The sequence below is a fragment of the Hypanus sabinus genome, chromosome 21 (genome assembly GCF_030144855.1).
Source record: "Hypanus sabinus isolate sHypSab1 chromosome 21, sHypSab1.hap1, whole genome shotgun sequence".
Classification (NCBI taxonomy): Eukaryota; Metazoa; Chordata; class Chondrichthyes; order Myliobatiformes; family Dasyatidae; genus Hypanus; species Hypanus sabinus.
The window spans coordinates 35,835,102-35,861,698 of NC_082726.1; the positions used below are offsets into that span (position 1 = coordinate 35,835,102).

General features: G+C 41.3%; 1 protein-coding gene across 4 annotated transcripts in view; it reads left to right on the plus strand.

Moving 5' to 3' along the window:
• shld2 (shieldin complex subunit 2) overlaps positions 1 to 26,597 on the plus strand; it is a 120,234-nt gene that overhangs the window by 7,614 nt on the left and 86,023 nt on the right. The window contains exon 1 of one of the 4 annotated variants that reach the window (XM_059946320.1): positions 474 to 608. The exons of 2 other annotated variants lie outside the window; for them this stretch is intronic. The gene's annotated coding sequence lies outside the window, so the exon portion shown is untranslated. Of the gene's footprint in view, positions 1 to 473; positions 609 to 3,173; positions 3,313 to 26,597 lie in introns of those variants that run through there. One more of the 4 variants, XM_059946323.1, reaches the window with a different exon arrangement.

A 26,597-nucleotide genomic window follows, 5' to 3' on the forward strand; every position in this document is an offset into this window, starting at 1 on the left:
AAACTTGTTGCTTATGATCCTTTTATTAAGCGTTGCGTTAAGCCGGCTGGTGGTGTAGTGGCATCAGCGCTGGACTTCGGAGTGAAGGCTCCCGAGTTCGAATCCAGCCAGCTCCAAATAAACCTGGAGAGGGATGGGCTCCGCCAGGTTTCAGATGCCCAAAACACACCGGATGATGAGCAATCACCAAAAAGATTAGTGCATAAAGCTTGTCATGATGGCTCCCCGACGACTCCACCAGGACACACACACACACATGAACAAAGGGAATGCGGCATGGCAAGAGATGAAAGGGAGAAAGGGAAAGAAAATGAGCAGAGGAAGAGACCTGAAGGAAAAGAGAACACTGGTGGTCTGGTCTTGTACCAAACACTGATTCCACTGAAATTCCAACAGATAACAGTTAACTAATTAAACCACCTGATTCAAGTAATGCGACAACCTGCCGCTGAAATCAAGAAGTTCCAGAAAAATACAGAGGCAACTGTAACCATTGGCAGACTCACTGAACAATCACATGTATATAGGTAATTATATAAAAATACAAACAAGCGTAAGAAAGTCAAACCAAGGGAAAACAACAATTCTGCAGCTTAATCCAACAGTAGGTATGCATCCATTATGAAATGGCTATCATGAGTTAATGAAATGTCTGGTAATCTGGAATGCTTTTGTTACTGAGTTTAAAAAATAATATTAAAGTATGTTAAAGCTGCATATATGATTGAAATAATTGGAAAAACTCATTTGAAAACTTAATATTACTGGACTAATGGTGGCATGAAAGTAGTGTAAGTTAATTGCTGGTTATATATTGATCTTTTACCCTTTAGATATGTATGCTAGAGGTCTCTTCGCATTATATGCCCTCACAACATGGTATATTGTGGTTATTATAGATAGGAAACCAATACTGAGTATTTCTTATTGGCTTTAGTCTGAGGTAATTATTTTCATTTTGTGTATTTTTGTGGAACTACTTTATCTGATGTCCAATAAAGGACAGAGTAACTGATTCGTTTTAGAATAAACGGTCGATCAAAGAGATTCAACGTGAATTTGGAAAGGTGCAATCATGCTTGAAAAATCTGATTGAACACTTTAAAAGGGTAATTAAAGTGGTGGACAGGGAGGTGTCGTAACAAATTTCATGACATATGCCAGTGACATTAAACCTGATTCTGATTTCAAAATGTATTTGATGAAGCTTCCCATTTTGTGAAGTTGAAGGCAAGTTATTGACCTTGCTAGTAAATTGGCTGAGAGTCAGGAGGCAGAGTCTAAGTGTAGTGGACCATTACTTAACTGTGACGTGCATTCCCATATAAATTTGAGTTCATTTTACAACAATTTACTGTGCCTATAAATAAACCGGCTTGAAAAAGGACATTGTTTCCAAGTTCACTGAATTGACACAGTAACATGCACAAAATGCGTAAGGGAACTTAGAAGGCCAGGCAACGTCGATGGAGGAAAATGAACAGTAGGGCTCAGACTCTTCATCAGGACTAGCCATTTCTCTTCATAGTTTGTTTGTTTAGTTAATTAGAGATACAGTACGGAATAGGCCCTTCTGGCCCTTTGAGTCATCCCTCTCAGCAATCCCAGGTTTGACCTTAGCCTAATCACGGGACAATTTACAGTGACCAACTACCAACTAGTATGCCTTTGGATTGTGGGAGCACCCGGAGGAAACCCATGAAGTCACAGGGAGAACATACAAACTCCTTACAGACAGCGGTGGGAATTGAACCCTGGTCACCAGTACTAACCACTAGGAACCGTGCCACCCTACTATGTGCACAGCTCTACTGTTCACGGCCTCAGGAGCTATTCCCATTCACCCCTGTGCTTCCTCAGATACACTCTCCCACACCATGCACCAGCATTTTGTGTGAGTTGCTCAACACTTCCCGCATCTGCTGAATCTCTTGTGTGTTTTAATAATGATAGATTTCAATGAAGGCAGATGTGTGGTAAAAGACAGAACAGAGTTTTTTTTTAAAAAGTGTATCTTTGCAATCCGTGAGATGACTTGGGGATCCATACACATAGACTATTAAAATGTTACTGTATGTATGTGTGCAGAAACTAATCAAGAAGGTTTAATCTCCTTGTTTAAGCAGGGATGCGCTTTGCATTAGGGGTAGTTCAGAGAAGCTCACCGGATTGCTGATGGAGATGGAGGTGTTGCTTTGGATTGAAGTTGGACTGAAGTTACACCTGGTATACTGGAGAACAAGCAGTTAGAAGTGATGCTATTGATGCCACAGCTATTCAAGGTGCTGGTTAGACCACAACTGTGGTTCTTTTCTCTTGTCAGAAAATAAAATGGAAATTCGAATGCCAAAATGGTGTTAGCCTGGAATATGGACTGGTCAGTATTGTCAATGAACAACTTAATTATTGCTGTGGTGGACTTTGTACCCTGAATCTAAAATTTCCAGTCTGAACTAAAATAGTTTAGGGCAATTGGTTTTTATCTTGTATCTCATTTACAAGTCTAAATTCCAGCTCTGTTGTTTTCATAGGAAACTATTGAGTATTATAGCTGTAAATACAGAATACTTGTATATTGTACAAATGAACACACTGCTTTGGAAGAATATTTCCTAAAGTTGGAGTGGGTGATAGGAAAAGTTGTTCCAAGATTTTATTTTCCAGGTGTGCTCCTACAAAATTTTATTCTCCTACTGTGGGAACTGTTGAAGTTGTCTTTTAAAACTGTCAACACTCTCAGCAAGTAAACTTTCAGAATATATTAAACATCAGTCATTTCAGAATATTAAACATCAGCGATTTCAGAGTATAAAGTTAATTCTCGTCTGTTCTTAAGTTATCACACCTTAACCTTGTAGAATATTTTGTAAACTTTTCTCAGTTACTTAGTTTGTCCTTGGACAAATCAGAGGTCTTCTTGAAGACCACTGAGATGATTAAGCTTTACTGTCAATAATTTCTTTTACTTGTGAAATCAATTTTGTACATTGTTTTGATCTGATAGAAGAAAATTAGAATTACTGGCATGGAATTTCTCTTCAATGTGCGTGGTTAACTGCACACTAATCTGTGCACCCTGTAGAATTGCTGTTCAATCACAAATCTCTTTGTAAGTTGGACTGAAGGTGTCAGTTGATATTTTCCCTGTTCCCAGTTCACTGCATGGCGTCATAAATGTCTAATTGCCCTGTAAACTGATAACGTGAGGACCACAGGGGCCTGGAGAAAGATGAGTGGGAAACTGGAGGACTGGGAAGCTTTTAAAGAGCAACAGAAGATAACAAAAAAGGCAATACACCAAGAAAAAATGAGGTACGAAGAGAAACTAGCCAAGAATATAAAGGAGGATAGTAAAAGCTTCTTTAGGTATGTGAATAGCAAAAAAATAGTTAAGACCAAAATTGGGCCGTTGAAGACAGAAACGGGTGAATTTATTATGGGGAACAAGGAAATGGCAGATGAGTTGAACAGGTACTTTGGATCTGTCTTCACAAGGGAAGACACAAACAATCTCCCAGATGTAATAGTGGCCAAAGGAACTAGGGTAAAGGATGAACTGAAGGAAATTTATATTAGGCAAGAAACGGTGTTGGATAGACTGTTGAGTCTGAAGGCTGTTAAGTCCCCAGGACCTGATGGTCTGCATCCCAGGGTACTTAAAGAGGTGGCTCTAGAAATCGTGGATGCATTGGTAATCATTTTGCAATGTCCTATAGATTCAGGAACAGTTCCTGCTGATTGGAGGGTGGCTAATGTTGTCCCACTTTTCAAGAAAGGAGGGAGAAAGAAAACAGGGAATTACAGACCGGTTAGCCTGACATCAGTGGTGGGAAAGATGCTGGAGTCAATTATAAAAGAGGAAATTACGACACATTTGGATAGCAGTAGAAGGATCAGTCCGAGTCAGCATGGATTTATGAAGGGAAAATCATGCTTGACTAATCTTCTGGAGTTTTTTGAGGATGTAACTATGAAAATGGACAAGGGAGAGCCAGTGGATGTAGTGTACCTGGACTTCCAGAAAGCTTTTGATAAAAGTCCCACATAGGAGATTGTGGGCAAAATTAGGGCACATGGTATTGGGGGCAGAATACTGACATAGATTGAAAATTGGCTGGCTGACAGGAAACAAAGAGTAGTGATTAATGGGTCCCTTTTGGAATGGCAGGCTGTGACCAGTGGGGTACCGCAAGGTTCAGTGCTGGGACTGCAGCTGTTTACAATATACATTAATGACTTAGATCAGGGGTGTCAAACTCATTTTAGGTCACGGGCCGGATTGGGCAAAATGCAGCTTCATGCGGGCCGGATCAGTCGGGCGCGTGCGAACGCAGCTTTCATTGCCTCCGTTTTTTCAGCCTGTTCTCATGTGTCTCAGTCTCTGCTATAACTACAAAGTGTTTCACTTCACAAATTCCGTTTCTTATGAAGAAGACTGCTGAGCAAGCATTATTTTTAAGATTGGTATTAACTTACAATCATAGGCTTCATATCGCCGGGCCATTAATAATTAAAATAATGGATCTATCTAAAATGATCTCGCGGGCCGGATATGGCCCGCGGGCCTTGAGTTTGACACCTATGATTTAGATGAAGGGATTAAAAGTAACATTAGCAAATTTGCCGATGACACAAAGCTGGGTGGCTGTCTGAAATGTCAGGAGGATGTTATGAGAATGCAGGGTGACTTGGACAGGTTGGGTGAGTGAGCAAATGTATGGCAGATGCAGTTTAATGTGGATAAATGTGAGGTTATTCACTTTGGTGGTAAGAACAGGAAGGCAGATTACTATCTAAGTGGAGTCAAGTTAGGAAAAGGGGAAGTACAACGAGATCTAGGTGTTCTTGTACATCAGTCAATGAAAGCAAGCATGCAGGTACAGCAGACAGTGAAGAAAGCTAATGGCATGCTTGTGGCAACGCTTTTCCTGGCACATCCGAACCGGCTCACAATTAGCCAGCGTTCCGGCTAAGGGAGATAGCCTGCGGGGATTTGCGAGCACAGAGCTTTGGAAACTCTGCGCCACGGGGGGGGCAGGTTGAGGGAGGCTTAAAAGTGAGGCTGGGGATTTCGAATAAAGTTTTTCCTTCGACTGCAGTTACCGACTCCGTGTTGTAATTTTAGCACTGCGTGTAGCACACCGCTACATGCTGACCTTTATAACAAGAGGAATTGAGTATAGGAGTAAAGAGGTCCTTCTACAGCTGTACAGGGCCCTGGTGAGACCCCACCTGGAGTATCGTGTGCAGATTTGGTCTCCAAATTTGAGGAAGGACATTCTTGCGATTGAGGGAGTGCAGCGTAGGTTCACAAGGTTAATTCCCGGAATGGCAGGACTGTCATATGTTGAAAGATTGGAGCGACTGGGCTTGTATACACTGGAATTTAGAAGGATGAGAGGGGATCTAATTGAAACATATAAGAATATTAAGGGGTTGGACACGCTGGAGGCAGGAAGCATGTTCTCGCTGATGGGTGAGTCCAGAACTAGAGGCCACAGTTTAAGAATAAGGGGTAGGCCATTTAGAACAGAGATGTGGAAAAACTTTTTCACCCAGAGAGTGGTGGATATGTGGAATGCTCTGCCCCAGAAGGCAGTGGAGGCCAAGTCTCTGGATGTATTCAAGAGAGAGTTAGATAGAGCTCTTATAGATAGTGGGGTCAAGGGATAGTGGGGAGAGGGCAGGAACGGGGTACTGATTGTGTATGATCAGCCATGATCTCAGAGAATGGCGGTGCTGGCTAGAAGGGCTGAATGACCTACTCCTGCACCTACTGTCTGTTGTCTATTGGAGAACTTGACTACGTAATATTTTTCCATTGATTTGAATATTAAAGCACTGGAATTAGAAAGTGAATCTTTGTTTTTTATAGCACTTATAACAAATTGAGCTTCTCGCAAGAGCTTACAAAATTGTTGAAAAACAAGATGGAAGTGGGTTTGTATTATTTTACACTCAGAAAAAAGTACAGGTTGAGTACCTCATCCAAAAAACGTACAAAATCCGAATTTTTGTTTATCACTGACATGACATCACAAATGGAATGTTCCACAAGACGCTGGATAGATTCGCAGGTAATGTGCAGGTCTCTGCGCGTCACGGACAGTTCTGAGTAGTGACCTCACATATGTAATGATCAGAAGTTAATGAAAAATAGCAAATCACTGGATAAAGCAAAAAATGAAGATTTCTATAGTGTATCATCGGCATTGGAGTGAACATGTGTTTAACAATATGCTGATCGTGAAACAAGCAAAGATTTATCACGATGAACTGAAAATTTGAAGGTAATTGTGAATATTCAGCAGGCTGGTTGCAGAAATTTTAGAGAAGGCATGGGATTAAATTTCTAAAGGTCTGCTGTTCTCAAAAATCTAGCACCAGAGCAAGTCTACATTGCTGATCGTTTTTATACCTTACGTAAACCTAAAAGAAATGCAAATTCCGTGTATTGTAACCTTTTAAGCAAAACACAGCATTGTATGTGGAGACTGAAAGCCGACTGTTGTTTGTTGTAATTCAACAGCTGATTCAGGTATTCTGATGCTGCTAGGCTGCTTTTGTTACCCTGCGTACCTTCTATTTTCATTATATTAATGGTATGTAATAATTTTTACTGTGACTACATATGTGTGATGAACAAGTGTAAGACCGATTGCTTACTGGTAGCACATAAATTCAGTCAGAAATTATGGCAATCCCAAGTTATCTCATTATATATTCTAAAATCTCAAAAAATCCAAAATCCAAAACACTTTCTGCCATATAAGATAGGGGTACTCAACTTGTACTAACTTGCAACTTGCTTTCTACCTCGTGGTACTGCACTGATTTTAGCGTGACAGCCTCTTTATTGCACAATGAACAGAGTAGTGTTTGTCCTTAAAAGACACATTCCTCCTGGTAGTCAGACAGGAGCTACACATTTTATGGCTAGGGGAGAGAAAGGACACAAAGGAGAAGAAAAGAGTTCCACCATTCAGATTGGCAGGCATAGAAGGCCTGGACAGTGCAATAAATTCTAGGGTTGAATTTCTGTGCACTGAAAGGCTGTGCTGGGACAGGCATGTGACTAGCAGAATACATATCAAGACCACTAAGAGGACTGAAGTAATGATGTTCACACTGTGTCCTCCATGTGTACGAATTCCAAGCAATAGAATAATATCAGAAGTTGTTCAATGATCTCTCAAGACAGATACCAAAATATTGGCTGTTTCCTTACACAAGTGTGCCTTCAGGCCCATTCACACAATCATCTACTTCATCCCTATCTCCCACACATTATACTCTCTCCAAACCATTTACCATTCAGCCCCATCTACCTCCTAATACATAGGTCAAACTTCCAAGGCTAGAGTAATGAGCAGGCCGATCATTGTCCTCTGTTTAAACTAACGGCATTAGGAAGGTGGCCATGCACATAGGAAGGTACCTCTGAACTGCATGCTTCACTGAGATTCATACTGCTGATGGATAGGGAAAAGACAGGTGTGGCCAAACAAAAACTATATGGAATCTGCCAGGTGTGCTGATTAATAAAGCCTCATTGGTATTGGATGTGCCTGTTCTGTTGTGTTCATTTTTTTGTGCGGGAGGAGGGATTTGGGGGAATAAGGTACCTATTCGGTTTTTGTCCATTTTTTGTGTAGGTGTGGGTTTTGGGAGGTTGATGATCTTTTTTTTCTTTTTCCTTCATTTTCTTTTTCTTTTTTTTCAACATGAAGATTTCAAGTTGTGTACTTTGATAATAAATGAATCTTTGAACCTTTGTGGTCAATCAAAGTGTTTGAAGTACTCATTCACTTTGATATGATCAACAGTAGATAAGTGGGGCACAACTTAAAATTGTAACTATTTCCTGTTTTGTTTTTGCAATGTATAAGGAAAAACACCCTGTTCCTTCACTTTTCAAGAGTACCTTTCATATGTGTTTTCAAGTTGATAATGCTGTTATTTCTAGCATTAGCCTTTTGTTTTCTTCAGTTCATTCTGAGTTTTTCTGTGGCCTTGTCACAGGAATGTGAAGCTTACCACCAATTCAACTTGGTCATTACCTATCTTGAATTCTTTAACTATTGATGTTTAATAGCAAACTAGCTCTCGCATTCTGTTCTTAAACTTTCATGACATATTAACTTGGATCCTGTTTGCATTCAGCTGATAGGGTGGTAATATTATCTGTATAGCTCAGATTTTTTGATTTTGATTCTGGTGTAAGCCCCTTGTAAGCTCATCCTTCTCAAGAAGGACTTCCTGTATAAATTAATGTAGTTAAAACATTATTGGACCCTCCCACTTTGTAATTGCCCAATCATCCTTTAATGCACTGAAAGAAAATAGCTTCTTGGTGGCTCTACATCTATAATGAGGAGGAAAAAAAAACTGGAGACCAGTGGTTTAGTCTTTGTAAGTTCATGAGGCACAAATGCACATCACTAACCTTTTATTTGTGTATTGAGCTTTTTATGAAAATGGCTATGTTTCCCCTTCCAAAACTATAGATGACTCATAGCCTCATCTTCATCAGCTATTACAAATGCTTTCATTGTTAACAGTATTGATAGGAGTGACTCAGACAGAATCTGGACAAATGAAGTTCTGACTGTACTGTATTAAATATTTCAGTAATATTGCAAATATATTTTTCGACTGAGCAATCTTTGTTTTTTACATAATTGTATGTAAAAAGTACGTGAATAGCATACATCATTACACCATCATGTCATATGTGCGTGCTTCACTAAATTAGAACAAAATAGACCTGTATCCCTGGCTCCTGTGTCTTTCTTTCGATTCGTTTTTGGAGTTACAAAATATAACTCTGACACTAGACCAACAGCTCCATTCACAGTGTTGTGTTGGTATACTGTTGTGTCCACCACGAAGTCAGAGTAATCTGTGAGATGGAAATCGGTGAGGCATTGTGGCACAGCAGATGTAGTACAGTTTTCTTTCACACTAATGTGTAACCTCATGGCCTGCCATTTTGTTTGCTCCACCATTACTGTGAAGCCAGTAGAACAATACTGACTTCATATGTGTTAAGACATACCTAAAGCAACACCAGAATCAAGTTTATTATTGCTGTCCTATGACATGAAATTTGCTATTTTGTGGCAGCAGTACATGAAAAGATGTAAAATAAATAAATAATGCAAAACAAAAGGTATAATGAGGTTCTGTTCGTGGTTTCATGAACAGTTCAGAAATTTGATGGCAGGGGGGAAAAGTTGTTTCTGAATCACTGAGTATGGGTCTCAGGCTCCCTGGTGGTAGAAGTTGGAATACATGTTAAATAGCAAAAGCTAAATATGTGATTAAAGAGAGATTAGCTTTATTTGTCACATGTACATAGGAGCATTGAAACATACAGGGAAATGAGTTGTTTGCCTCACGACCAACACAGTCTGGGGGTAGCCTGTAAGTGTTGCCAGGTTTAACATAACATGCCCAAAATTTATTAATCCTAGCTTGCACATCTTTGGGAATGTGGGAGGAAACCAGAACACTCAGAGAAAACACATACGGTTATGGGGAGAACATACAAAGTTCCTACAGACAGCAATGGGAATTGAACCCTGATCTTACAGCTCATGCTGTAAAACTTCATGCTGCTACCTTACCACGCCACCCAGTTGATATGCTTAAGTTATTCCATGATGAAAGGATGAGTAGTCTGTCACATCCAGCTGTGAATAAAAGGGGACAACTAAGCAGCAAACTGGTTGGAGACTTCAAGAACCATTCCTATTTCCAACAGTGGTGTAGACCAGAATATGAATATTAAAACAGGGCTGAAGCAGTGCAACCATCCCGAATGCAATGAGTCTAGTGCGGGGGTCGGCAACCCGTGGCTCCGGAGCCACATGTGGCTCTTTTACGTCTGTGCTGCGGCTCCCTGTTGCTTTGGGAAATAATTGGTTGTGGCGACCCTTTTCCTGGCACATCCGAACCGACTCACAATTAGATAGCCTACGGGGGTTTGCGAGCACAGAGCTTTGGAGCCTCTGCGCCATGGGGGGCAGGTTGAGGGAGGCTTAAAAGTGAGGCTGAAGATTTCGAATAAAGTTTTTTCCTTCGACTGCAGTTACCGACTCCGTGTCGTAATTTTAGCGCTGCGTGTAGCACACCGCTACATGGTCAGTATTTAATTAAAATGTATTTTATGTTAGTTTGTTAGTTTTTGAAATGTAATTCTAAATTTGAAGATTATGGTGATCTTGTACAATCTAAATAAGACGTTGTGGCGACCCATTTCCTGACACATCCGAACCGGCTCACAATTAGCTAGCGCTCAGGCTAAGGGAGATAGCCTACGGGGGTTTGTGAGTACGTGTCTTTTGCAGCATCCGCGCCCATGGGGGGGCGGGTTGAGGGAGGCTTAAAAGCAAGGCTGTTTAGTTCGAATAAAGCTATCTTTGACTGCAGTTTACTGACTGCGTGTAGCAACCGCTACAACGTGTTTTTATCACTGGCTGTCCAGAGGGGAGGTGCTGAAACGCTTTGTCGCGTGTCTGGAAGAAGAGAAAACTTTCCTGGGCAGCAAAGGGCTCACCTTTCCTGAGCTGGAACAGCCAGAGTGGCTGGAAAAGCTACACTTCATGGTAGACATGACAGCGCACCTGAACACGCTGAACACAGCTCTTCAACGGGGTAAGGACGTACAGCCCTGCACATGTTGGAGGATGTTTTGGCATTCGAGCGCAAGTTGACGTTGCTTGCCAGAGATTTACAGAAAGGCACATTGTCTCACTTCCCCAATTTGAGAGAGTTCAAACAAGGTCACGACATGATAAATTCGGAGTATTTACATTCTGCAATCATTGCAATGCAAACATCGTTTGGGAAACGCTTCTGTGAGTTCAGAGAGGAAAAAAACACATTATCCTTCCCGGTCACTCCCCTAAGCATCGATCCATCCCTACTGAATACGACTGCATTGTTAGGTGTGAGTCAACCTGAACAAGTATGATAAATATTTTAATTGCCTATTATTTTACGTATATTCATATGTTTTCATTGTTCAGTGAAATAGTCCTTTTATTTTTCAGGTTGACAGCTGGCTGACGTTATTTTTGGTTTGCTGCTGGCGGCAAATTTAAGTTTGGCGTTTTTCATAAATACAAGAAGGACTCAAATAGACGTTGAGTATTTTACTTAAAAGTAACCTTCAACCCAACGTCTTTTTTTCGGAGTTCAAAATGTTTTTGTTGCATGCAGAAATGTAATTTCGTTTTCTCTGCAGGAGTTCATCAATTTCATAAATGCAACACATTATAGTTTGTTTATACATAGCATAAAGGCAAAACAAAACGTTGTATGCAGTGTTATTTCATTTTAAATGTCAAACGGGTTTTGCGGCTCCCAGTGTTTTCTTTTCTGTGGGAAACGGGTCCAAGTGGCTCTTTCAGTGGTAAAGGTTGCTGACCCCTGGTCTAGTGGTTTGCTATTGTAATTTAATAATTACAGGATTTGATCTTCAGTCTAGCCTATTAGGGAAGCCATTCCTCAGCTAATATTTTCCACTCCATTGGATATCAAAAAATGACCCTGAACTCTCTAATGATGCAAAGGCCACAAGCCCTGATAACATTCTGAATGCAGTACTAAAGACTTTTGCTCCAGAAACAGCCATGCCTCTAGTTGCAGCGGTCCGCAGTCACAATGTAGGCATGTACCTTGACGAGGTAGAATTCTGCACAGATATGTGTTCTTCACCAACGTTGGGTAAAGCCAGCTTACTGCTTTGTCTCAGTCATCAAGAAGGTGACAATGTTGGTGGTGTCAGTGCTCTTAATTATCAGTTACTCATCAGTAGTTTGTGTTTAATGGCCAGTTTGGGATTTACTAGGACTGCTTGGCTCTAGATATCATCAGTGCCTGGCTCCAAACAGGGACATGGGCTGAATTCCAAACATTCTATTTGTAATCCTTAGGAAAATGAAGCAGTCCATGTCTACCTACAGCATGATAAGATTTAATTCAGGTTTGCCTTGGCAGCAGGTAACAATGACCATCTCCACAAAGAGGAACTGTCTGGAAATCTACCGATGATATTCAGTGGTGTTACTGGATAGTAACACTGTCCTTGCTCGTATGAAGGTGGTTTACCTATTTATGCAAGTACTTCTCTGACAATATATGTGTAACAGCCTAATGTAAAATGTTACATTGTATGGAAATACAAGATAACACTGATGTAGACATGTTTTATACATTTAACAAGGGGCTTTATTAATGCAACAGAGCTCATCAGTTTTTTAACATTTGTCGTCAGCCAGGTCATACTGTCCGTGAACAGTATGTTGCCTCCATACACTCCAGTATTTGTTTTTTTCAGTTTTAAGTCCTCTTGTGCGAGAGCCAACAGCTGTCCGTCATTTAAGTTTTTCTAGTCTGTAACTGAACAAACACACGCCAAGTCTTTCACGGCGAGATTTGATACCAAACATGTCACTTGTTTTCGGTAGATGTGTCCTGCGCATGCGCAGTAGGAAGAGATTCACCGTTATATCCGTTTTAATGCAGACAGAGATATTTCTAAAAACGCCTAGCGTGGATGCCAATTGTTTTTTATGTGAAACCGACGTTTTCAAAATTATCCGATCCAGTGTGGACGTAGCCTAGGACTCCCAAGTCCTTTGCACCTCCGATTTCTGAATTCACTCTGCATTTAGAAAATTGTTTATACCTTTTATTCCTTCTACCAAAGCAGTGGCAGATGGAAGTGAGTGGTCATAACCTTACATTTCCATCTGCCATTGCTTTGCCCACTCTCCTGATCCAGGGATTCCCAACCTGGGGTCCACGGACCCCTTGGTTAATGGCCAGCGTCCATGGCATAAAAAAGGTTGGAACCCTTGTCCTAATCTGTCCAAGTCCTTATGCAGACTCCTGTGTTCCTCCACCTATCGTTGTATAATCTACAAACTTGGCCTCAAAAACATCAATTCTGCCATCCAGATCTTTATAATGAAAAAAGTAGTGGAGCCAACACTGACCCGTGCAAAACCGCTAGACACCAACAGTCAATCAGAAAAGGCCCTTTTATTCCCAGTCTTTATCTTCAGCCAGTCGGTCAAGTTTCTATCGACGCTAGTACCTTTCCTGTAATACCATGAGGTATCGTTTTGCAGACTTGTGCAACAACCTTTTAAAAGGCCTTCTGAAAACCCACATATCCTTTCTAACCACTGTAGTTAGGCTAACTGGCCTATAATTTCCTCTTAAAGAGTGGAATGATGTTGCAATTTTCCAGCCTTCCGGAACTGTTCCAAAATCTAGTGATTGTTGAAAGATCACCACCAAGGACTCCGTAATCTCTTTAGGTACTTCTGTCAGAACCCTGGGGTGTAGTCCATCTGGTCTAGCTGACTTACTTACTGTCAGGCCTTTTACCTTCTCCTCAGCAATACCAACTACACTCACTTCTGCCCCTGACACTCAAATTTCTGGCACACACCTGTTATCTTCTTCTATTCAGTTTGACTGCCCCCATTGCTATCTCTGCAGCATCATTTTCCAGTGGTCTGAAATTCACTCTTGCCTCTCTTCTATTCTCTATATATCTAAAAAGCTTTTATTATCCTCTTTTAAATTATTGGTTAGGAATTTAAAATATTCATGTTTCTGGGAAGATAATCTGACTTTAAGCCATCCTTGGCTTTAACTGTAATTCTGAAAAAAAATTATCATTTCCCTGAAACACCAGTTCAATTTATTTCTCTGTAAACATTTCCAGCATTTTCTGGTTTGTACATAGTTGACAATTACTGCCCAGTACAACTCCTAAAGTAATGCAGCACACACAAAAACTGGAAGAACTCAGCAGGCCGGGCAGCATCTATGGAAAAGAGTATAGTTGATGCTTCAGGCCAAGACCTGAAAAAAGTAGTTCTTAAAAGGTGGGGGGGGGGGGGGAAGAGAGAAACATAAGGTGATAAGTGAAACCTGAAAGAGGAGGAGTGAAGTAGAGAGCTGGGAAGTTGATTGGGGGGAAGTCTGACAGGATAGGAGAGAAGACCATGGAAGAAAGAGAAGGGGGGAGGAGCACCAGAGGGAGGCAGTAGGTGGGCAGTTCAAGGAGGTAAGGTGAAAGAGGGAAAGGAGGATGGAGAATGGTGAAGGAAGGGCATTATGGGAAGTTAAAGAAATCGATGCTAGTGCCATCAGGTTGGAGGTTACCAAGACGGAATATAAGGCATTGTTCCTCCAAACTAAGTGTGGCCTCATCATAACAGTGGAGGAAGCCATGGATAGACATAATGAAATGGGAATGGGAAGTGGAATTAAAATGGGTGGCCACAGGGATCCTGCTATTTCTGGTGGATGGAGTGTAGGTGATCGGCGAAGTGGGCTCCCAATCTACGTCGTGTTTCACTGATGTACAGGAGGCCACACTGGGAGCACCATACACTCCACATGGTCCCAACGGACTTGCAGGTGAAATGTTGCCTCACCTGGAAGGACTGTTTGGGGCCCTGAATGATAGTGAGGGAGGAGGTGTAGGAGCAGTGTAACACTTGTTCTGCTAGTAAAGATAAGCACCAGGAGGGAAATCAGTGGGGAGAGACAAATGGATAAGGGAGTCACATAGGGAGGATCCCTGCAGAAAGCAGATAGTGGGGCCAGTGTAGATGTGCTTGGTGGTGGGATCCCGTTGGAGGTGACTAAAGTTGTGGAGAATTGTGTGCTGGACATAGAGGCTTTTGGGGTGGTAGGTGAGGACGAGGAACTCTATTCCTTGTAGGGTGGCAGGAGGATGGGGTGATGCTTAGTAATGCCTAGTGTTACAGTGATTGGTATTCAATCACCATTATTGAGTTTCTTTATGCAAAGTATGATTCTAGCCAGTGAAGAATTGTCTTTAAATTCCACCGATTTAATTCTGACAAGGATTGATGACACAGGTAAACACTCTCACCTCACTTCTGGAATTCATTTTTGTTTGTTTTGTTTAGTTTAGACTAGGGCTGTAATAAGATATGGAACCAAATGATCCTAGGAGAACTGAAGCAGTGTCTCCAGAGACAGTTGTGAATAAATGCTGCTTGGCAGCACTGTCCATCACTGATAATCATTTAGAGAATGTTGTGGAGAGCTAATCAGCTGGATTTGATTTGTTGTGCTTTCAGTAGAATGGATCTCATTGTTGTAATTGATCAATTTGGCTGAAGCCGTGACCATCCCCTGAGCATGCCTTTAGCCAATGGGCAGGATGATGTCATGGCCCATGTGACCAGTTAGCACAGGTGTTTCTTGGTCCGTGTCAGGTTGCCATGTGATTTTGAGGGGAATAACCAGATCTGTTAGAGCGGCAGAGTGTTGATTGTGAGATCATGTGCACGTTTTGCTTAGCATGGATGTAGTTGGGTGTTGCGGTTTCAATAGATTGGCAATTCATAAATTTTGGGATGCCTATTACAACTGTTGGTATGCCCTTGAACAATCTTTGTTGCTTACAGCAGGCAGAAACTCCACTTTTCAGAGTTTTCCACAATAATCCCTCAGGATATCAGATTCCAAAAACAACCTTGTTAATAAGTAATAATGCTGGGTGTACTAGTTCATTTGAATTCTGTGCTGTTGATGAGATGAGTTTTTTCAAATAAGGCATTGAAAAACATACTTTAGAAATAGATACTTTCATTTAAGATAATCATCCGTCCTGTTTCAGAGTCATAGAAGAGTACAGCTCAGAAACTGGCCTTTTGGCCCGTCTAGTTGACCTGCACAAGTCTCATAGCCCTCCATACCCCTACCATTCATGTACCTATCCAAGCTTCTCTTAAATATTAGATTCAATCTCATGTTGCACTTGTACTGGCAGCTTGTTCCACACTCTCACGATCCTCTGAGTGACGAAATTCCTCCTCATGTTCCTCTTAAACTTTACATCTTTCACCATTAAACCATGACCTCGAGCTGTAGTCCCACCCAACCTCAGTGGAAAAAGCCTGCTAGCATTAACCCTATCTATACCCCTCATAATTTTTTATACCTTTATCAAATCTCCCCCTCCATCTTTTACATTTTAGGAAATAAAGTCCTAACTTATTCAATATTTCGTTATACCTCAGGTCCTCCAATCCTGGCAATATCCTTGTAAATTTTCACAAAACACTTTCAACTTTACTTACATCTTTCCTGTAGTTTGGTGATCAAAACTGCATGCAATACTCCATATTAGGCCTCACCAACATCTTATACAACTTCAACATAACATCTCAACTCCTGTACTCTATATTTTGATCAATGAAGGCCAATGTGCCTGTGCACATCTACCTGTAGTAGATCTACAGGCTATCTACCTGTGCAGCCACTTGCAATGAATTATGGACCTGTATTCTTAGATCCATTTGTTCTACAGCACTCCTCAGTGCTCTACTGTTCACTGTGTAAGACCTACCCTGGTTGTTCCTACCAAAGCACAACATGTCGCATTTGTCTGCATTAAATTCCATCTGCCATTTTTCAGCCCACTTTTCCAGCCCACTTTTCCACCTGGTCCCGATCTTGCTGCAAGCTCCGATAGTCTTCCTTGCTGGCCGCTATACCCCTATTCTTGGTATCATCCACAAATTTACTGATCCAGTTAACCACATTATCATCCAGATATTGATGTAGATGATGGGCAACAACAGACCCCCACTGATCCCTGTGGAACTCCTCTAGTCACAGGCCTCCAGTCAGAGAGGCAACCAACTAGTAATATTCTCTGGGCTCTTCAACAAACCCAATGTTTATTCAATTTACCACTTCATCTGTAATGCTAAATGACTGAACCTTCTTGACCAACCTCCCATGGATGGCCTTGCTAAAGTCCATGTAGTCAATATCCACTGCCGTGTCTTCAACATTCATGGTAACTTCCTGAAAAGACTTTGTAAGATTGGTTAGACACAACCTTCCATTCATGAAGCCATACAGACTATCTCTAATCAGTCCACGTCTATACAAATACTCAATAATATGATCTCTTAGAATATCTTCCAATAACTTTCCCACTACTGATGTCAGGCTTACAGGCCTGTAATTTCCTGGTTTATTTTTATAGCCTTTCTTAAACAGCAGAAGAACAATAGCTATCCTCCAATTTTCCAGTAGCTCCCCTATCACTAAAGATGATTTAAATATCTCTGCTAGGGTCCCTGCAGTTTCTGCACTTGCCTCCCACAGGGTCTGAGGGAAGACCTTGTCACCCTGAGGATTTATCTATCCTAATTTGCCTCAAGACAGCAAACATCTCCTCCCCTGTAATCAGTATAGGGTCCATGAAATTGTTGCTGCTTTGCTTCACTTCTACTGTAATAACCTACACTAAAGAGAGCCTTTGGATTAGTGATAAACTTGCTGCTTCTAAAACAGATGGTGAACAATTCAAACCCTGTTCCTGATTATCCCAGTAGATGGGAACTGAAACATAGTCTATAAATAACATCCTTCGGAGCTCTTGTATCCATGGACGTGACTGCTGGCTGATTGATATGAATGAGTTTCAAATGGCACTCGGAAATTAGACAAACTCACCCAACCTCCCATCAAGTGAGCGAACACTTTAATCTTCAGCAGTGCAGTGAAATCGTTGTACCTTCCCACTAAAAGGCAATTTCATTGTTTGCAAACATCTAGGGACTTGAGTTGCCCTAACGGGGCAGGCAACCATCTGTATGCCAGTCATGGTCTTGGTCCCAGTGCATACTTCAGCATGTGGCCTACACATCTGTATTTTCAGCATCCTGTATACTTCTATTTCTATTTGGCTTGGAGTAATTTCTGTGGTAATTCAATAACATCATGCAATTAATAGCTCCCCTTCAATTTGCCGGGAGTGCCGCCAAAGTAAACAGCATTAAAGACACCCACCATCCAGGCCATGCCCTCTACTTGTTACTACCATCAGGCAGGAGATCCCACAACACCAGGATCAGGAACAAGTATTACCCTACAACCATCAGGCTCCTGAACCGGAGTGGATAACTTCATTCACCACTTAGAACATAAGAAGCAGGAACAGGAGTAGGCCATTGGGCTTGTCCCACCATTCAACAAGATCATGGCTGATCTGACCATGTACTCATCTCCACCAACCTGCCTTTTCCCCATAACCCTTCCCCATTTACCTACTATGCAAAAATCTATCCAAATTCTCTGAACTGATTCTATGAACTATGGACTCACTTTCAAGGACTCTTTACAACTCATTTTGTCAGATTTTCTTTTATGTGCACATTTTATCTTTTTTGTACTTCATTGTCAGTCTTCATTTATGCATAGTTTTTCATAGCACTCTATTGTATTTCCTTTTTTCTTTTTTTCAGTAAATGCCTGAAAGAAAATGAATATACATGTACTTAGATAATCTAAATGTAGTTTGAATTTTGTACATTAAAAGGATTTGACAAGTCATTACAAATATTCTTGCTAAACACTACCGGGTGTTATGATTGACTGTAGAATGATGAATTTACATCATTATTTTCTGTGTTGCAAAAATAAATAAATGTGCACTATATAGTTTTCAACCATTTCAACATTTTCTCATAAACACATTGACAGTGTATGCCAGTGATGTAGGGGCACCTGAACCAGATTTAGAGCTACGCAGTCCTGGGTTCGAATCTGGCCAGCTGCTTGCACGTTTTTCATCTATGCTGGGTTAAATATCAAGCTAGTAACTCAGCCTCATTTTCAAAAAACGGAGAAATGCTAAAGAAACGAAAAGGTTTCCGCCTAATGAGCCACAAGGTGCAGAGAGAAACAACAAACAATGACAGGGTATTTTGAAAGCAATTTAACTGTGGAGGTTTGAATACCTGATATATAAGTACATGCCAGGCTCTAGGAAGAGAAGATTTTGAAAAGCTGGTGACGTGCTTTCTAGGGCATTGAGCTGTACATTATCATGTTGATGGGTTGGTAACACATTCTATTTCCTATCTTCAGGTTTAGTAGAACTTCAGTTTTGGACTCTGTCACCGCTTTGATTGGATTAGGAACTGCCAAACTGATAAACTCAGTGCAACATGTACCTTAGTCCTTTTACCATGTTTGTGCATTCCCTGACTGCTTGTGTTTATCCACCAACTGAAAGCAGTTAACCCTGGATAATAGGGTTAAAGGCCATCTGATGTGTTTGACTTCTGCACCACTTCCCAAAAGCATAGTAGGTTCACATCAAAGAAACAATGAGCTAAACCGATGCTCAGATGTGTAAGCATTGGATTGGCACAGAAGGGGGCTGATCTATTTCCAGCTTCCTTATTGGCCTTTTGCATCAAAGCTAACAACTACCACTGAACCCGACCTTTTAAACTGAGAGGTCATTAGTTGTAGAAACTGTCTGTCCTAAAGTCCCTGGGTTTAAATGACACATTTTATTTTCACTCACTTGATGATGAGGTTTCAGGAGAATTCCAAACCAGCAAGTATCTCAAAAAATAATGAGTTGCTTTGTGAAGTATTGACCATGTTTAGCATTAGTTCTTTCTCTACACAAATGGCTGCTCAAGCAGCTGATTATTTCCATTACTTTCTGATTTTAGGTTCAAGACATATATTTTCTCAACAGAATGATACTTGGGAGTCTTTTTGGATGGATCATCAAAATGTCATGGCATGCAAAAAATATGGAAAGGCATATTTTCCATATATGCAGGCTTTCAACTGTTGCACTTGGCCTCCTCACATTCCTATCAGGGAGCCTCGGTGTTTAATGACTTGTATTTTGTTTGGTACTGGGCTATGGATTCCCTTGAGAATTACAATGCCTCATGAAAACATTGAGAATAAGCTTTCTGTCTGAGAATTGGTAATGTGGTGTTAGGGTTGGAAATGATATAGATCACCTACCAGAGTGAGTCAAATGTGATCAGGCCCTCAGTGCAGAGAATGTTGCCCTGGAAAGGACGATAGACAATAGGTGCAGAAGTAGACCATTCGGCCCTTCAAGCCTGCACCGCCATTTTGAGATCATGGCTGATCAATTACTATCAATACCCAGTTCCTGCCTTGTCCCCATATCCCTTGATTCCTCTATCCATAAGATACCTATCTAGCTCCTTCTTGAAAGCATCCAGAGAATTGGCCTCCACTACCTTCCGAGGCAGTGCATTCCAGACCCCCACAACTCTCTGGGAGAAGAAGTTTTTCCTTAACTCTGTCCTAAATGACCTACCCCTTATTCTCAAACCATGCCCTCTGGTACTGGACTCTCCCAGCATCTGGAACATATTTCCTGCCTCTTGATCTTGTCCAATCCCTTAATAATTTTTTATGTTTCAATCAGATCCCCTCTCAATCTCCTTAATTCCAGCGTGTACAAGCCCAGTCTCTCTAACCTCTCTGCGTAAGACAGTCCAGACATCCCAGGAATTAACCTCGTGAATCTGCGCTGCACTTCCTCTACAGCCAGGATGTCCTTCCTTAACCCTGGAGACCAAAACTGTACACAATACTCCAGGTTTGGTCTCACCAGGGCTCTGTACAAATGCAAGAGGATTTCTTTGCTCTTGTACTCAATTCCCTTTGTAATAAAGGCCAACATTCCATTAGCCTTCTTCACTGCCTGCTGCACTTGCTCATTCACCTTCAGTGACTGATGAACAAGGACTCCTAGATCTCTTTGTATTTCTCCCTTACCTAACTCTACACCGTTCAGATAATAATCTGCCTTCCTGTTCTTACTCCCAAAGTGGATAACCTCAACTTATTCACATTAAACATCATCTGCCAAGTATCTGCCCACTCACCCAGCCTATCCAAGTCACCCTGAATTCTCCTAACATCCTCATCACATGTCACACTGCCACCCAGCTTAGTATCATCAGCAAATTTGCTGATGTGATTTTCAATGCCTTCATCCAAATCGTTGACGTAAATGGTAAACAGCTGTGGTCCCAATACCGAGCCCTGTGGCACCCCACTAGTCACCACCTGCCATTCCGAGAAACACCCATTCACCGCTACCCTTTGCTTTCTATCTGCCAACCAGTTTTCTATCCATGTCAATGTCTTCCCCCCGATGCCCTGAGCTTTGATTTTACCCACCAATCTCCTATGTGGGACCTTATCAAATGCCTTCTGAAAATCGAGGTACACTACATCCACTGGATCTCCCCCGTCTAACTTCCTGGTTACATCCTTGAAAAACTCCAACAGATTAGTCAAGCTGTCTTTGATTCACCTATTCTACTAATGGATCTGGAGGAATCTGCAGGTAGTACTTCTCCACTGATATGGCCGTTGCCTGTGTCTCTGAAGCAGGGCAGAGATAACTGCTACTCATTAGACCAAAAGTGTGAAGTATGAGGTCTTGCTTTTTCAGTACGGTTCTCCACAGTCAACTGAAAGATGTTCTGGTGCACCAGAGGCAGACATCAAAGACATTGTTCTGTCAATGGTGTCTACCTTTTCCGAAAGGTGACTTCTAAGATGTGGAAAGTGATTCTGAGTTCACTGTGTAATTGAATTGTTGAGGTACAATGTGGTACTGTGTGGCAAATTGGTAGAGGATCTCAATTTTCTGGATGCTTCTCTTAAGGCTCGACATCTTGAGTGTTTAACTGAAGACTGTTAAGAAGAATGATGACCTTTGGATGGTGTGGATTTACCAGGCTCATATCAAAGGATTAAATTATGAGGAAAAATTACATAGACATGGGCTGTAATCCATGTAATTTAGAAGTTGTCAGAGTGATTTTGATAGAACTCTCTAAGATATTCAGGGAAATTAACAGGGTTGCAGAGAAATTATTTCTAAGGATTGGGAAACCTAGGGCCAAAGACCATAATTCACTGCTGTCGGTAAGGAGTTAGTACGTACTCCCTGTGACTGTGTTGGTTTCCTCCAGATGCTCTGGTTTCCTCCCACAGTCTAAAGATGTAGAAAAGTTGGGAGGTTAATTGATCATTTTAAATTGTCCCATGATTAGGCTCAGAATAAATCAGTGGATGGCTGTGTCTCAGCTTGAAGGAATGGAAGGTTTTGTTCCACACTTTATCTCAATAAATAAATAAAACTGAAAAATTGAACACTTGATTTTCTAAGGGTGACAAAGAAACATACTTCAATCCACAAAATGATAATAGAAATTAAACATAGTAGCAAATAGTTCTGAATTTCTTTTAGCTGAATTCAATATGTTTTTAATGAAGATATTCTAGAGTAATGGTAATGGACCACAGAGCAGGATGGTCTTATTGAATGTCAGGGGTATAAGAGGAAAGATGGTTGATTTCTGTTTGTCAGTTTCACTGACACTGGGAATTGTTTCTCTGCCTCCACCTTGCCTCACAGAGAACTATATTCCATTATGCCTTATTAACTACAACTGGATGCAGTATAATGTCCTCCAGCACCTTGCCCTCCCCCTCCGCAGAATTTTTCCTACTTAGAGTAGTCTAATATTTATGAAGATTTAAACCACACAATTACAGGTATACCTTTACTACATGCACCTCTAATTTCCAATTTAATGTTATCCCCAACATGACCTCTACTATTTGGGGGGCACTGCGCAACTCCCACTATCATTTTCTGTCCTTTGTTATTTCTTAGCTCTGTCCATAAAGATTCCATATCATCTGAGCTATTATCCTTCTTCACTATTGTGATGAGCTATTAACCACACCTGCTAGTGTCCTTCATTAATATTGAGTACCCCTAGATTTTCATATCCCATCCTTAGTCCCCTGTGGCCATATCCTTTCCATAAGCATCCACTTACATGATTAATTTATGCAGCTTATTGGAAATGTTCAGCGCATTGATACACAATATACTTAGGCTTGGCTTTTTAACATTCTCAGTTCCTTTAGCATTATGATCTTGTTTGTTTCTTGCCCTTGATTTTTGACTCTTCTATTTGTACTCCTACTCTTTTGTTCCTACCTTCATTTTCCCTTTCTCTGTCTCCCTTCATATGATCCCATCCCATGCCATGTTCCACTGTCTCCTATGATGAGTTGTTCTTTCACTAAGTCGATCACAACAGAGATGGGTGAAGTCTGCAGGATGGCCTTTGTCATTCGATCTTGCCTGGACTGATCTGTCTCACAATGCTCTGGTGATGTTGTCACTTACCTTCCAGCTGCTGGAGCATTCCAGGGTAAAGCAGCAGGTCATGCAGCACCAGAGTTAGAATCTGGGCAGACCACTCCTGTAGAGATTATTTTTTTCCTAAATATTTCAGTGAGAAATTGGTGAAGCTTTGGGAAGTAAGATTTCTCCCTAATACTAGCTTTCATGGATGTAGACAGCTGTTGGCTGCAGTCTGGCCCATTAAGAAACTTCACCTCCATCAACTGAAAGCACAGTATTTCAAGTGCCTCAACACACTGTGGGTTGGTACACATGAAAATAATTTATTTAAAGTCAAGGTCATGTTTCTTTGTGGTTCTTATGACTCCTCTGTTCTGAAGGAATGCACACTGCTGTACATATTCAGCAGGCAGCTCTGCCTGCAGGAATGAGAATGAGAGTTACTCCATAACTGAGTTCTCACTCTAGTTTGTAGTCCATCCACAGCTGTTGAACACTGGTAAAATGAGAGTCATCAAGTACCACAATCATTGTGGAAAATACTACAGATCCCCTAAAAGTTAGAGACCACTATGTGTGAAATCACCAGTACATACCAGCCGTGGGTGGTGTGCAACAAATAAGAAATCTTGGCAATTGGAGGTTAAGCATTGCATGCAGATATAGAGCATGAGGGACAAACAGCACAGCAGGAGGATTCACAGGAGCAAGAGGAGTACAAGACTGAGGATGCCCCAGCTGAATTTTATCTGCCTCATCTCTAAGCTGATTGGAACACATAGGCATTTTTTCCAGTTGGCAAATAAGGCTATGTCATCGAGAGAGGCTTGCCAAAATGAATGTACTAAATCAAAGTTCAAAGTAAATTTATTATCAAAGTACATACAGTGGCATGCAAAAGTTTGAGCACTCCTAGTCATAATTTCTTTACTGTGAATAGTTAAATGAGTAAAAGATGAACTGATTTCCAAAAGTCATAAACATTCTTTTCAAAATTTTATGCAAGATTAGTGTGTTATTTTTGTTTTGTACAATTTTAGAGTGGGAAAAAAAGGAAAGGAGCACCATACACCCCAAGAGATTTGAGGTCTCTGATAACTTTTACCAAGGTCTCAGACCATAATTAGCTTATTAGAGCTATGGCTTGTTCACAGTCATCATTAGAAAAGGCCAGGTGATGCAAATTTCAAAGCTTTATAAATACCCAGACTCCCCAAACCTTGTCCCAACAATCGGCAGCCATGGGCTCCTCTAAGCAGCTGCCTAGCACTCTGAAAATTAAAATAAATGATGCCACAAAGCAGGAGAAGGCTAGAAGGAGATAGTAAAGTGTTTTCAGGAAGCCGTTTCTTCAGTTCGTAATATAATTCAGAAATGGCAGTTAACAGGAACAGTGGAGGTCAAGTTGGGGTCTGGAAGACCAAGAAAACTTTCCGAGAGAACTGCTCGTATGATTACTAGAAAGGCAAATCAAAACCCCTGTTTGACTGCAAAAGACCTTCAGGAAGATTTAGCAGACTCTGGAGTGGTGGTGCACTGTTCCACTGTGCAGCGACACCTGCACAAATATGACCTTCGTGGAAGAGTCATCAGAAGAAAACCTTTCCTGTGTCCTCACCACAAAATTCAGCATCAGAAGTTTGCAAAGGAACATCTAAACAAACCTGATGCATTTTAGAAACAAGTCCTGTGGACTGATGAAGTTAAAATAGAACTTTTTGGCTACAATGAGCAAAGGTATGTTTGGAGAAAAAAGGGTGCAGAATTTCATGAAAAGAACTTCTCTCCAACTGTTAAGCACGGGGGTGGATCGATCTTGCTTTGGGCTTGTGTTGCAGCCAGTGTTACGTACCCCGTAACTGGGTCACTTACCAGCAAAGATAGAGAGGTTCGTTGAAGTCTGATGGTAGTATTTTTAACAGTATTTATTGATAAAAATACACAATAATATCAATGCAAACACAGATAATATACGTCATCAATACTAAATCTAAAAGCGTGGGTATAATAATAACCAATAAGAAATAGCTCTATCGTTGTCTAGGGGATAATGTATTGTCCGATGGAAATATAAAAGTCACTTTAGTTCATTCAAGCTGCAGCTTTTTGGTTGGAGAGAAAGACGGGTTAAAACTTGCCCATTCCTTTTATGATGTCAATCCTTCGAGAGTCGTTGGGAGTTGATTTCCCGTTGTTAGCTAAAAACCGTTCTTCTGTGGTAAAGGCCCACCGATTCCGGGGCACATGGAAACGGACGCACGTGGCCCTCCCACCGGCTTTCGCTATTATGGGATCGCTAGCGTTTCTTCTGGTACATCTGAAGGGGCTGTTCCCCAGACCCTCTTTTATCCTGACTCACAGGGTCTCAGATGTCAATCAGGTTGGGATGATGCAATCCCTCCACCAACCCCCCCCCCCCCCCCCAGTTCATTGCCTGGGGGTTTCGATGCATCTTACAGAATTCAATACACAATCTCGGCTCCAAGAGACAATAGCCGTTATCAATGGTTCCGCCTTTGGAGGCCAGGACACATTCCAAACTCTTTGTGGATTCTGCATGTCTTTCACTCATTTCCTGGGTCTCCTGACTCAAATCAATAACGATCCTGCGATTCTCAAAAAGGAGGGGGCCATGGGCGTAACACCCCCTTTCTTCAACGCGTTTTCACCATCAGTAAAAACGGAGTAATACAGAGTCTTGCAGGATTTTAGAATCTAACACAACACCAAAGTTTGTTTTCTACAGAGTAATACAGGTATACATTCAATTCAGCATCTAAACAGTTAACGATTACAGGGTCACTTCCTTTAATATCTTAACATCTTGTACCTTACTAAAGTCTTGTAGCATCAGACTTCAATTTAATAACCACCTATTTTTATTTCTTTCCTTCAGCAAACAAAAACTAAAGAGTTGTGAACTTAGCTTACAATAGACAATAGGTGCAGAAGTAGACCATTTGGCCCCTCGAGTCTGCACCGCCATCCTGAGATCATGGCTGATCATTCACTATCAATACCCAGTCCCTGCCTTGTCCCCATATCCCTTGATTCCCCTATCCATCAGATATCTATCCAGCTCCTTCTTGAAAGCATCCAGAGAATTGGCCTCCACCGTCTTCCGAGGCAGTGCATTCCACACCTCCACAACTCTCTGGGAGAAGAAGCTCTTCCTCAACTCTGTTTTAAATAACTGACCTCTTATTCTCAATCCATGCCCTCTGGTACTGGACTCTCCCAACATCTGGAACATATTTCCTGCCTCAATCCTATCAAATCCTTTAATTATCTTAAACGTTTCAATCAGATCCCCTCTCAATCTCCTCAATTCCAGCGTGTACAAGCCCAATCTCTCCAATCTCTCTGCGTAAGACAGCCCTGCCATCCCAGGAATCAACCTAGTGAATCTACGCTGCACTTCCTCAATTGCCAGAATGTCCTTCCTTAAACCTGGAGACCAAAACTGTACACAATATTCCAGGTGTGGTCTCACCAGAGCCCTGTACAAATGCAAAAGAACATCCTTGCTCTTGTATTCAATTCCCCTTGT